Source organism: Nipponia nippon, unplaced genomic scaffold, assembly GCF_047370975.1.
Source record: "Nipponia nippon isolate SJK-2023a ecotype South Korea unplaced genomic scaffold, ASM4737097v1 scaffold_3, whole genome shotgun sequence".
Lineage (NCBI taxonomy): Eukaryota > Metazoa > Chordata > Aves > Pelecaniformes > Threskiornithidae > Nipponia > Nipponia nippon.
Genome location: NW_028262347.1, coordinates 64,146,670 through 64,160,463, shown reverse-complemented (window position 1 = coordinate 64,160,463; position 13,794 = coordinate 64,146,670). Strand labels below are relative to the sequence as shown.

General features: G+C 53.0%; 1 protein-coding gene across 2 annotated transcripts in view; it reads left to right on the top strand.

Moving 5' to 3' along the window:
- The window catches only part of SLC37A3 (solute carrier family 37 member 3), a 52,743-nt gene that overhangs the window by 31,597 nt on the left and 7,352 nt on the right, over nt 1–13,794 (top strand). For both annotated transcript variants that reach the window (XR_015706919.1, XR_015706918.1), the window contains one exon: nt 669–906. The gene's annotated coding sequence lies outside the window, so the exon portion shown is untranslated. The remainder of the gene's footprint in view (nt 1–668; nt 907–13,794) is intronic.

Genomic DNA, 13,794 nt, shown 5'->3' with positions numbered 1-13,794 from the left:
GACAGGCAGTAAACCAGCAGTTAAAACCAAATCCCTTTCTGGCCGGCTCTGTGAACCCCCCATCCCTCCTCCTCGCTGCTGTGGGGCTCAGCCGTGCCGTGCTGCTTTTGAGGACGGGTGCACAGAGGTACATTCATCGCAGCCGCAGCGTTTGCTGGAGGTGGGAGCTCGGTGGCTGCCGTGCCCGGAGCCCTGCCCAGTGCTGCTTGCTTACCCCAGCGAGCCGCAGACACCGTGGGCCAAAGCCAAGCCCTTTCCTCCGCTTGTTCTGTCCTGTGAGCCCATGAGGCTGCTGGCATTTCTACCTGCTGCCCACGAGAGCGGAGCCCCCGTGTACGGCGGTGTGGGCACCCATCACGCGCGGGATACCTGCGCTGGGGCGAGCTGCGGTGGGAAACGGCAGAGGGAAACGAGCCTGGGGGTGCAACGCCATGCAGAGGTGGCACCTCGCTGTCCTCGCCCTCAGAAACAAGGCGCCTGATGCTGTAGCAGCACTGGTGCCACGCTGGAAATGTAAAGGGCCTGAGCAGTGGGTGGGTTGATTTGTGGGATGCACAACAATGTATTTTCCCTAGTGCTGCGGATGTCCTGGGCTGTAAAGCATGCTGAGGCTGCCAGGTGCTCTGCCAGAGCCCGGTTCTGATCAATCGTTTCTTCTTTCTGCCCAGTACTCGGTCGCAGGGGACACAACCCCAGCAGTGGCGTGGCAGAGCACGGGGGATGCCCGCCCGCACGGCACACCCGCCGACAGAGACGGTGCTGCACGGACCCCACTTAAAGCTCACAGCCGTCAGGGGAAGAAAGCCTGTGTTGGCTCCAGTCTTTCAAATAAGAGCTACGCAACACCGGTGAACCCGAGCAGAAGCTGCAACGGCTGCTTTTAATCAATGCGAGGACATCTCGCAGGTGAGGCCAGCTCCCTGCCGTGGGGGCCTGCAAAGGGACCCCCTCTGAGGGGGTTACCCAGCGCTGCCGGCAAAGCCCCAGAGCCCCGCGTTGAGGTCGGGCTGCTTTAATGTTTAACAGGCGCAGGTGCACCTCCGCAACGCAGGCAGTGGAGCAGGAGGCTGGTGGCAGCCAAAAGAGAAGGGGTTTTACAGCACGTGCTGCAGGTGCTTTTTGAAATGTTAATATTGCATCATCTTGCCTATACTTTTCTGAAGCGGTAAAGCCCAACTCGAGCAGAAATCTTCTGTTGGAGCTAATGAGAGTCATACATATCAGTCTGTTCAGCGGCTAGGAATTAATACAGAATATTTTATCCTTTAAAATGTTGGGCAAACATTAACTAATCCTCTCAACATCCTTCTGGGGTAGGTAAATATTGCTCTCTCCCAGGTGCAGAAACTAAGGAGGGAAAGTTATGTGATTTGCTTAAAGCCACAGAGGGAATCAGGTGGGGGTGGAGATGGCGGGGAGGATTTTTATAGCTTGTGCCTGTGCTTGGGCTCATGGCAGGTGCGGCCTCTCGGCCAGTGTAGTTTTATAAAGTCCGTTGTGGTGGTGAGGAAATGTGCTGGCATCTCCTCAGTGCTACAGGGAGCGGAGCCGCCGATGCACGAGCATGCCTGCCGCTGTGCAAACCAGCGATGCTCCGTGCTCTGCCCAGAGCATGGACAAAAAGAAGGGGACAGGGTTTTCAGGGACAGCGTGGCTCTGCAAAAGCCCTCGTGCTTTGAAGTCAGTAAAGTTTTGGCCGGTCGGCTTCAAGGCAGGACTTAATGCCCTGAAAAGCTTGTCGCTTCCAGGCTGAGCTTGCCGGGGGGGTGGGGGGGGTGCCCCTCAGGGGGCTTAGCCTCGAGCCTTCTGCCTTTAAAGTGGGTGATACATGGTGTCTGCAGAGCTGGGCTTGTTTATCTTTGGGATTTACATAGCAGATACAGTGGCGGGACGGCCCTGTGTTTGCAGACCTGGAGGGGAAGCTGTGCACCCGCTCCCGCCAGCCCGGCCCAAGGAGGGGGCTGCTGCCGGGGGGCTGCTGCTGCGGCCGGGGCTCAGCCTTCCCGCAGCGCCCACCGCTGCCCTCGGGTCAGGGCGAGGGTGGCTCTTGGGAAGCCAGCCCCTGGCGCTCCTTGGGACGCTTGCCTCCTCTTCTTCGCATCTGGGATTTTAAATGCCCTCATAGTGAGGGGTTTCTCTCATTGTGCTTAACTGCACCACGCTAACCTTTCCCTCTTCCCATTCCCATGGTGTGTTGGCTTGTCTCCTTGCTTGTTTTCTCATCTCTGACCTGGCCGGGGCTTCAGTTCCCAGGTGATCAGATAAAATTCAATGGAAACGTTTGTGTGCGAAGCCGCTCTCGCCTACAAAGATAAAGGTCACCTATGTGCCTCCAAGGTAGTGCTGGGGTTTAGCGAGTGTTCACCTGGCGGGCTGCAACCATGGCCACTTCAGGGCAGTCACCATCCATTGGAAAGCCCTTGTTTGTCATCCCCTGATCCCGTTTCGGATCAGGTCTGAGGTAGGGCCACGTAGTTGGGGTCTGTTCCCGTGTATTGGGCTGCCGGGAAAGGCTCCCGTCTCTGCCGCGTAGTGCCCGGGCTCTTTTAATTAGAGACCCATTTAAAAGAATATGCTTTCCCGGTTGGTTGTTAGGATCTTGTATCTGAGAGTGCTGCAGCTTGTGAGTCTTAAATGAAGCCGGACGAAGGGCGCCGAGCGCCTCGGGAAGGGGGTGCTGCAGAACCGGAGCCTATTGTTCTCGCCCTCAATTGCGGGGAAGCTCTTTCCCCGCGCTCGCTCTTTTACTTGGTAGCCAACTAATACACATGGTGGTTTGTTTCTGTCTCCATCTGTTCCAACTTCAGTTTTTTCATGGCTCTGTAGGTATTGTACACTCTGCTGCTGCTTTTTTTTTTTTTTTTTTTTTTTTTTTTGATGAGAGAGCCTCCCCTTTTCATGGTTCACTTATTCATTTTGTAGGTCTCTGGCTTCCTTGTCAAGTTTTCTCTTTTGTTCTGTTAATTGGTCTTAAATCTATAGTCAGGTGCTGCGCGCGTGCTTTCCGTGTACACCTTAACCATCTGCTGTGTTCCATCTCCATGGCACCCAGGCCAAATTCCAGCTCTGGTAATGACATCCTGCCTCCCTGCATTTTCTCTGTGCTTTTAATTGGCTTTAGTTCACTTTTTTTTTTTTTTTTCTTTTTTGTCCTAACGTGCCCCTGCGCTCGGTGGCGGGGAGAGGTAGACTTGGGTGGTGGGGGGCTCCAGGCTGCCGGCACCCACCTGAGGGCAAGAGGTCTGGCAGCAGGCAGCTCTCCTGCCTGCAAGGAGCAGCCACAGCACAGCTTGATGACCGGAGACCCAAACAGGGAAAACATTAGACTGGAAACAAGATGCACGTTTTCAGCACCGAAAGCAGTTGTATGGTTTTTGGAGGCATGCAGTGAATTTTGCCTTTCCCTGAAGTCTTTTGCAGGGGAGTAGGTGGCTTTCTGAAACGGGTGCCAATTGCCTCCTCCCTGTCCTTCTGTCCAAACAGATCAGCTGTAGTTCCTGGAGGAGGGCAGAGCAACTCCTGATAACGTTTACCTCTGGCCTTAACACTCCTAGGTCTTGATACCTTCGGAGTAAAACCCGACGTGTCCAAGTGATCCCAGAACGCATTGAAGCTCCAGGAGTCTCGCTGGTGCTTTCGCCTGGCTTATCTGACACTTTAATAGCGCAACAGTTGTTAGCTTTACAACCGGGTTTCGGGAGGACGAGACTGTGTCTGTGTTTGGGAATTGCTCTGTGCAGCACATGTTTTCCTGGGGGAGAGAGAGGGTTCTTGCTACTCTTTTTTTCCGACTTTTTTTATTTTTTTAAATACTGGATTCTCATTATTGTTGAAGAGATTCTCTAATGCTCAAAACTCGCTTAAAAGCATGGCTCGATCTTCTTATGCGCTTTGTCTATTCCTTGCCAGCCTGGAAGCCTTCTCTCCTCTCTGCTAATCCTGTTACTTCCAGTGACAGCCCCAGCCCTGGGGGTGAGCCTCTGGCAGGGCCCTGTCTCGCCTGTGCTCTCCGACTGGGAGTCCTTAATGCTACAGCCTGGCTCCAGTTGTTGCACCAAGTCCTATACTGACGACTGTGGGCACCCTGATGGGATGGATGGATGGGTGGGTGTGTGGATGGATGGATGGATGGATGGATGGATGGATGGATGGATGTCCTCCCGCTGTTACTGCTTGCCGCTTATCTAATCTCAGTTTTATTGGAACAACTTGTGCGGTTTAATGTCAACAGTCAGACCTCTGCCATCTCAGCGTGGTTAGCTGCTTGTTTGTATTGTTTTACGTGGGGCAACCTGCCAGGGGGTTTCTCCCTGGCTGTCACCTTGGCGGGAGTTTAGGGTGGGGATCTGTTCCTGCATCCTTCCCGGTGCCGTCCCAGGGGCCCCACTGCTGCCCACGGAGCGGCCTCTGCTTTGGGATTCTCATGGGCATCTGCATGTCCTGCTTTCAATCATTGCCAAACAGGAGAAACAGCAACCACGTCCTTCGTGAGGGCACTGGCCGAGAGCCCCGGGAAGGGGCTGTGCTCTTCGGGATGTCCCCCCGAGCCTGCCTCCCCTCCTTCCCTTTCCTGGCTGGAAACCCAGCGTGCTCTGCAGATCGTGCTGTGAACTCTCAGAGGGGACTGAAATCACCATTGTCCCTATCCTCCCCAAATCCAGTGTGCTCTTCACGTGGACTAGAGGTTCCCAGGTGCTTTCTGAGGCCGCACGCAAGGGCTGCGTTGGGTGGAAGCCGGACCGTTTCCCCCATCACAGAGCAGCTTGTAGGGGCGAACAGTCCTGGTGGCCAGTGCGAGGGACTAAATTGGATGGCAGGGCCAGGTGCCCAGTGAGGGGCTGGGACTGAGGCACATGCTGCAGTCTCTGGGGGCCACCACCAGACTCTTGCCAGCTCTGCCTCTGTTATTAGGTGAATTTATCCATGCTCAATTAACTTCCTCCTCTTACCTTTCATACAATCTTGTGTGCAGGTTACAGGATGGGTTGCGACTCTCATGTGCTTTTAAATGTTGGTGAAACGTGTATAAAATGAAATACCCCACGCCTTTGTGCTTGTTGGCACTTGGTTACCCAGTCAGTAGCACTCTTACAGCTTTCACAGTAGTCTGGGTGCACAACCTGGTGCTGCTGGCGCCCACCGAGAAGCTGGGTGCCTGCTGAGGATGGTAGCAACACCTGCCTCTTATACAGCCTTTTGTAGCAGGTAAAATCTTCCTGGCCGAGTAGAGAACCAGTGGTGGAGGCTGGGCTGCAGGCAGCAGCTCAAAAGCAGGGCAACGATTGGCATCACCTTTTGCCTCGGTAGGGAAAATGTCCACGCGACTTCAAATGCCTGGTGGTGGTTTCAACTGCTTTGGAAATGCCAAAGGAAGGATTAGGACTGTGGGAGTATTCAAGGGAGGGTTGCCACGTGAAGTTATGTCGCCTCCTGAGCTTCTGTGAACCAGGGGAAGGAACATCAGGCCTTGCCCTTGCAGAAGTCCTCTCGCCCCGTTCTGCACAGACTTTCCCTTGAAACAGCAGTAACCTGCCTGTGCTCCCACCCTTCTAGCAGTAGAAGATAAAGTGCTTGTACCGATGTCTCCCCCAGCAAACCAGCATTGAATGAGTAGGGAGGAAGACCAGTTCTTATCAATGCACAAAGCAGTACAGCTAACAATGAAACAACCACCAGTGAATAAATCCTCAACCCCCAATCCAACACAGTCCTTGGAATATTATGTATGAATTGTCTTATGAGCTTTATGGTCTTTGTGAAGATGGTGTCCCGCGCAGCAAGCATGCGCACATGTGCCTGTAGGAAAGCGTCTGCCCTGAAGTATGTAGGGTCCAAGTGCACAAGACCGATGGCAAGGGGCTGGGGAAAGGAAGGGCTATGGATCCCGTTTCCCTGACAGGGAGCAGGCTGATTACTATTAAAAAAGTCTGTCCTGTATTTGGAAGCACGGAGATGTAGGGAGGAGGTTTCTCTGATGAAGCTTGCTGGGACGCTTCATAGCACGGCCTTTGGTGCATCTCTGTGTGATTAAACGTCCTTGAAAATTTAGTCTTCAACTTGCGAGACTTGGAAGTTCAGCGCCAAGTTTCTGACTCTGAAATACTCTTTTAACCATGGCAGCATCCTTCATTTGCTACAAGGTAAGACTTCTAGATCAGCAATATGTTGGGTCAAATTTGATTGTTTCAAATGCATGGGTTGGTTTACCAGTGGAGTGGGTTAGTACTTTGCTTGTGTCCGTCCCCCTCGTAGCTCTAATTTCTGTACTGACAGAACAGTTTGTGAATGTTAATGGATTTGTCACTGCTCTCACTCCTGGGAGAGAGACAAGTGGTTTTGACATTTTACAAGTAGATGGTGTGGCATAAAAGAACTAAATTAAAAAACTCAGCATCAGAGAAGAAAGCGCTGGCACAGCGTTAGCATTGCCTCAGGTGGGCAGCATCCCGCCTCCCCCGCGGGGGTGCTTACAGCAGGGAGCAGAGGTCTCCTGGTTAAGGACTCAGTCGGTGCTCCCTTCCCCTTCCCCTTTCCTCATTCCCACAGATCAGATCAGCCCTCTGTGCCACAGCCTGTCACCTGATTTATGGGAGCCATAAACTGCAAAGCAGAAAGAAATAAAAATACTAAACCCTTAGTTTTTTAAAAGTCCATCAGTGCATTGAAATCTTGGTGATAATTTGCTCATAAAGAAATATTATGCTTCAGATCACAATCTCAGGCTGCAGATGGAGGCTGAGGTCTGGCCTGAGTCTCTTCCACTTAGGCTGTAAAAGGAAGGGAATGGGATGAAAAAAACCACAGAGCATGTGGGGATTAGGCTTGACTATCTTGCTGTCCATCACCTCCTGTGCCTGGGAGGTCGTGTGGAGACGTGCTGATGTTCTCCAGAAAAAAGTCTTGTCCTCCACTGGAGGGACAGTGGGCTCACGGAGGGACAGGAGGTGAGAAGAGAGGGAAGGATAAAAATCCATGAGCAGCAGTCAGACGACTGAGATTTATAGTCTGTGTGGAAGTGTCCAAATTGCTGGGTTGAGGGCTGTTCCCCTTGAGCTAAGCAAGGGGTCTTGTCTACTTTAACTGTAATATTGTCAGCCGGGCCAGGCCAAACACTCGTAGGTGCTGCTTGGGGAGCACTTGCCTTTAATAACGGTTGCTGAATGCTGATTTTTGCTCAGTGCAGATGGGTGTTTCCAGTGGTGAAAACCAGCCCCCAGCCAGCACAGCACCTGTAAGGGCAGAGAAGCAGTCGGTACATGAGCAGGTTAGACCTTGAGTGGTGTCAGTGTTTGATTGCTAGAGAGGTCTCCCCGCTGCCCCAGGCAGGGGCCTGCTCTGGGCAGATAAAATTCCTGTCTGGTTAAGCTTCCTGCTGCAAACACTGTCTGTACCTATTTACCCACTGGGCCTGCACTGGTGACCGGCACCTGGAGGCTAAAAGCAATGCATTTCTCCAAAGGAGATCAAGGATTTCACAGCCAGTTCAGTGCAGCCGTATTTTTATCCTATCTGATCTTCTCCACCTTACCCTGTCAAAACCAGCTATCAGTCCACTGCCATCTCAAATGAATCTTGCTGTGACGCTCTAGGGTTGCAGGAGGGCAGGAAGGTTGTCAGCAATTTGTTGGATTTATTTTTTTTTTCCTTCTGTCCTTTCCTTACGTCCCGCTGGCAGGGAGGCTGCCGGCAGCGCTGCCTTGCACCCTGAACAGCACAGAGCTTGATTCCCTTTTTCAAGTCTTCTTCCTACGAGAAACTTTTCTTTAAAAGAGAACCTTGCTTTCTCACATACACATCCTACATGTGGTGATGTAGGGCCATTTATAAAGACAGGGGAACTGGGAGGAAATTGTCACTTCTGGTTTTTTTAGGTTTTTTTCCTTCTTTTTTTTTCCTCTCCCCCAATAATCAAAATGAACAGATTTTCCAGGAAGCCCTAACTCTGCTCTGGGACTCATAATATTCATGAAGCCCACTATTCCAGCTCTGTTCCAGGTGCAGCCTCAGCAGTGTTGATTTATCACCTCCCCTTGGCCTGCTGGCCACGCTGCCCCTGACATTGCCTGCTATGCGATTCGTGGCGTTTGCGATGAGAGCACACTGCTAACTCGTACACAGCTTGGCATCCCTGTAAGCCCCAGGTCCTTTTCGGCTGGGCGACTACGCGGCCAGTCTATTCCCAGCCTGCGCTGATGCCTGGTGTTATTCCTCCCCAGGGCAGAGCTTTGCGCTCCCTTTCCTGGGCTTCATGAGGTTCCTGTTGGCACAAAACTTGAGTTTCTCAGGGTTGTTTTGGATCCTCAATTTGCTGAGAGTATGATCTTTCTCCCACGCTGCATTTAAAGGGTTTTTATCACTCCTTGAGAAGTACTGAGTTCAGCCTGGCCGTGTCTTAAAGGCTTGCTGTCGATCTCAGCAGACACATGTTAACTGTAACCAAAGGGGCAGGGTACTGCATTTCAACAAGGACTTTCTTAATTAAAATAAGAAGGCTTTAACAAAAACAGATCCAAAGCTTAAGTAGCCTGGTGAAAAGGGAATCTAAAGTATTTAACTTCTCCCGCAAAGACGCCGCTCGGGCAATTCCCCCGTTGCTGGGGTGGTCCTGGGCTCGGCAGTGCCTGTGCTCCTGGGGCAGGAGATGCTCCTGCCCTCCTCGTGCAAGCAGGAGAGTTTCAAACACTCTTTATCAACCCCAGAGAAGCAAGGGCATGAGTCTGGTTTAACTCCCCCTGGAGAAAAAAATCACTTTTACCTTGTAAATTAATCCCGCCAAGAGCGTTCCCTCCTCTCCAGCCCTTCACAGTATTGAACCTCTCTGGGAGAGAAGGGTTCACAGGCTCTTTCTCCTCTAGTTAGAACAGGCGGTTCATTATCTTGGAGAAATCAAAACTTTCAAAGCTTCCAGCTGCCCCCATCTTTCCCTTAGTGTTTCCTGAAATGTTTAACAGCATCCTCTTTGCCTGTTTCCAAGAGACTGGATTCCTCTTTGCGGTCAAGGTTTCTCTTTCCCTCCTCCTCAGTCACTAAGAAGCAAGAGCCTTGTTAGTACATCTTTGCAGGAAAAACAAATGATCGTGAGGGCCAAAACGCACCATTTCTTCTGGTAAGCGGCTGCAGAAGTGCAACTTCGTTCCTTTCTCCAATTGTATTTGCTTCTACAAACGTGAGGGAGAAGGGACGCTTTGTCCCACCAGACACGAAGCACACTTGGCAGCGTGGTGAATTTTTAGTGATGCCTTTTAATAATACACAGCAAGAAATCAGCTCTGAACTTCATTCCCTCCAGACCTGGCCTTTGATTAAAAGGCTGCAGGTGATGTGTCCTTGCAGGTCTGGCAATAGGCACTGGTACCACCTGAATAGCAATGAACATCTCGCCGCTGAGAGGGTTAAAATAGTGTCACTTTGTGGGTCAGAGTAAGCAATAGCTGCATGTTCACAACCAGTGCCAGAAGTGGTTGATAAATCACTGATCGCTCCAATAAAATGCTCAAAATTGAGGAACGCTTCCAGTAACTTTACTTGGATGTTCTTAACTCTGACCTTCAGGGAGCACAGACACTTACAAAGAATAACACACAGACAGTGTTCATTATAAAGTATGTAAATAAAAGCACTTTGAACAACAGAACTATATGCTCTCTGGACATCTGCAGGTTTGGATAAGCAAGCAAGCACACTTGTGCATCGTTCTTTAAGTCAGTGTAAGCTTGTCTCTTGGGCATCAGGTCCAACGCTGTTACCTATGCTGGTTTGGGCAGTAGCTGCAAAGTGAATGAAACCTGTTTGGCTCTTTTGCTTGTGAGCCCGCAGGGAAGCTGCAGGTAGCAGAGGATGTTTGGCTGCTCTGCTGGTGGGGAGGTAGTTATAATTGCTGTGTAACCCCTTCTCGCTGGGTAACTTGATCGCCGCAACAGGCGTACGCTGGGGTAAGTGGTGCCGATCCCAGGTCAGCCAGGATTCAAAGCATGCCACCTGCTCAGCGACTCTTTTGCTTTGATTTTCTTTCTGGTGCCGTCCTGCCCAGCGATACCTTGGAAAGACTACATTCGCAGCTCCATCCGTCAGCGCTTCTCTCCCAGGTTTGATCAGTGACGGGCTCTTGTCTTCCTCTCTGCTTTGGTTAGTAAGAACCTCCTTTCCTCTGTGCCTTTCTTGCGACTCCTCTGCGTGTACCCTCGCTGCCGCCGGTGGGGTGACCACATTCCATGCCTGCCAGGGCCACTCTCCCTTCCTCTGCCTCCGAAGGAAGGGCTCCCCGGGAGCAGTGGTCAGCACAGCAGGTGGCAGATAGAAAATCATCCCAGAGATCTCCAAGTTTCTTTTGGAGGTGACCCGGCTTGTGTGGGCTTGATGGCCTGAGAAGAGACTGGCTGCAGGACCCAGAGCAGTCCCCTTGCACGTGACTGTCCCCTGCTCCTGGGAGAAACAGCCTGATGCCGAGGTGCAACGCTGAATCTGTTAGCCATCCCCACTTGTCCAGCGGCAAATCAATTAATTTTGCAAGTGACCCAGTCTATCGAACACTTCTTTAAATTAAGGCACCGGAGGCGTAATTTAGATTAGGGTTAAGTTCCAGCTGCAGGGGAGACACTTAAAATGTGCAGCGCGTGTGCTGACAAACCCGCTCATCTCACTGGAAAGCGAATAAATCTGCTTTCCCGGCGCAGAATTTCCTCCTAAACCTGGGTGCCGTTTCAGTCTTTGCTGGGGTGCCGAGCTCTCCTCTCGTGAGAGGAGGAAGGAGCCGTGGCGTGACGGAGCTGTGGCCAGCAGCTGAGCAGAGCTGACTCCTCAGGCACCGGGTGGTGAATGGACACGGTCTCACAACCCAAAGGCACAGCGGTGCGGTGGAGGTCTCTGGGCAGATGGGGTAGGGGATGCTTTCTCTGGACATCTCTCTTATTCCTAGAAAACCTGTGAGGTGTGCTTTTCAAGTCCACTGTTCCAGAAGAGCAACTAAGCATGTGCTGAACTTTGATCGTGCGAGTGTTGGTGTTAATAAGTTATGAACTGACCTGAGTGCTCTGCAGGAGCCGAAGGCTGCCTGGGGAAGCTCCCTGCTTTTCAGTAAGAGGCACCTCTTACACCCTATCCCATTCTCATCAGCTTCATTAACTTGGGCAGCCTCTCCAGCTCGGATGCCAAAATGGTTCTTTTAGTCACTTTAGTTCGGCTCTGGTCTGATGCAACCGGCCCTCCGGCTGCTGAAATGCCGCTGTGCGGGAAGGCCAGCTCGGTGCAGGCACAGGGCTGCCATGTCCCCATTTGCCCGGGGAAGCGGGGAGGTGTCATGGAAGGGGCACAGAGAAGAGAGGCCAGTAGCTCTGCCACCAACTCACCACCAACTCTTTCCCCTTTTGCTGACTGTTTACAGTCCAAGATGAAGGCCTTTTGCTTTATCTGCCTTTTTGCTTTAACTGCCCTCACAAAGTCTCCTCTTAGTTGGTGGCTTTGGGAGCAACTGCCTTGCTTCTGCAACTTAGATGTTACTGGAAATCTCCTGTCTGCTGAACTCAGTGCGAGTCCTGCTTATAAAGCACGAGCATACTTTAGAAGAGCTGCTGAAGCTTCATTGCAGTCCAAAACTCAAAGAAGGAAGTGATACTGTTTAGATATCATGGTTTCTACTCTTTTTTTTTTTTTTTTTTTTTTTTAAGTAGGAATTTTACAGTTTTCTTTAGCAAAAACTTATTTCTGAACAAAGCTTGTTTGGAGACCTCCTTGTTTATGGCCATAGGAGCTTTTTTGCAACAACTACTTAGAATTTATTTAAAATACACCAAATATAATGAAAAATAGGAAGAGTAACTGAACTTTGGATGGAGCCTTCCTCTTTAATGTGCACTCCTTAGTACCAGAAAATGTCAGAAACTGGTTTTCCCAGCACAAAACTGAGAAATGGGCTCTTCAGTTGTATGTATACAGCTGCCTCCTCACCACCCCTGTCCCTTATAGACACCTTTCAGGCTTCTTCGGCAGCCTCGGACAGTAAACTCTTCTGGTGCTTGTTCCCAGACCCTGGTGCTCTTTGTGCCAAAGCACCCAGCGCTGCGGTCCTGGCGGTGGAGCACTTGCGTGCCAGGGCTCCTTCATGGTCCCAGGCACCATCTCTCAGGACTAAGCTTTTCCCTCGGGCTTGGACCTTATCTTTATTTCTTTGCTTACGTCCCATAGGCTGTATTGTCCAAATGAGACCCACCTTGCGGTTGTTTCTGCGTGTGGCTAAGATCGCTTGTGCGAGCAGTGCTGGCGGGGAGGTGCGAAACAGCCGAGGGCGGGCAGGGCAGGGGTTGCACGAGCCGTTGTGCAGTGTCTGGATGAGTGGTGCCTCTCCGTGGGTCGCTCTCCAGAGCTGGCCCACGTGCTGCGGCCACTGTGGGCCTGGGCAGCACTGTGGTCCCTTGGGCAGTGGCATAGGCATCGTGGGGTCACCCTGCTCCCCGCACTGGAGGGATCTGGCTTTCCCCTTCTTCTCTCTGTCCTGGTCCCCCCAATGCCAGCGTGTGGTGGCGGTGGGAGGAGAGCCAAGCGGTGTGCTGCAGCTGGGGACTGACCCCTCGGGAGGGTTTGGCAATTACAGCTCTGCCCTGAGACAAGGGAATCTGGGTCCTGCCACCAGCCCTGCAGGATCTGGGGGGTGTAATGCTGCAGCCACAGATGTGGCTCGCACAGGGGGGGCCACGGCCACCGCTTGACAAAGCGGTGGAGGTTTGGCAGAGGCGTCTGTGCTGCTCCTGAGGCCGGGAGGGATGCGGGGGGCGCGGTGGATGCTCAGTGCAGACTGAAGTCCGCATTGCCAGATCTGCTCCCTAATGCAGCCTAGCAGGGCTTGCCAGCCCTGCATCAGCGGTGTGGGGCGAGGGCAGCCCTCCCGCTCCCCTCCGCAGGCCCAGGTGACCATTCCCCACCTCCCAAAGGCATCGCAGGGTCAAATCTCCAGAGGGAGCAGGAGGTGATCAGGAGGGGGCTGCCGGGTGCCCCACGGGTGCGGAGAAACAAAGCCCTCGGGTCTGTCTGTCCCCTCGGGTCTGTCTGTCCGTGTTGCTCTGCAGCCCCCTGCTCCCTGCCTGCCCTCTGGGGCGGAAGGAGCGCGGGCCCATGTGCCAGACGGGCACGCACGGCGGGGCGAGGGCAGGAGGCTTTTCGCACGCGAGGGCTTCCTTCAACAAAGCCGTTTCTGTCCTGCTCCCAATATTTCTGCCTGTGCGGTTGGGGACTGGGGGGGTGGAGGAGCACAAAGGACCCCAGACAATAGGGTGAGCGGGAGCATTCCTCACACCCATGGCGGCCGGCGAACGAGCTTTGTCTCCAGCCGCTGCCTCCCTCCGTTTCGGGGGCAGTCGCTGCCGTCCTCCCCTGCTCCTTTGTTCCGGCGCTGCCTGCCAGGGGTGAGACAGGCAGGTGAGCGGCGCGCGAGGCAGGGGGCTGGCGACGTGCTGCGGCGGGTGCATATTAATAGATTTCTCCAGCCTGTCGCTGGGTGTTTGACTTGATTCATGAGACTCCTCCGTCTTGGGGACGAGGGATGCGGCCGGGAGGGAGAGAGAGGGGAGAGAGCTATTGTCTGCCTGGGGCCCTGCCGGTGCGGCTCCGGCGGCTGCCACCGCTGCCCCCAGCTGCAAAGTGCTTTGCACCTTTGCCCTGATGACCTTCCCACCCGGGGTGTCCGGGGCGATGCGATGTGGGGACCGGCTGATGCCCGCGTGCTGTGCGTGTCCCTGCGGCGTGAAGCCACACAGGGGAGAAGGCAGGCAGGCAGGCAGCATCCCAAACGCGCTGCCTCGAAGT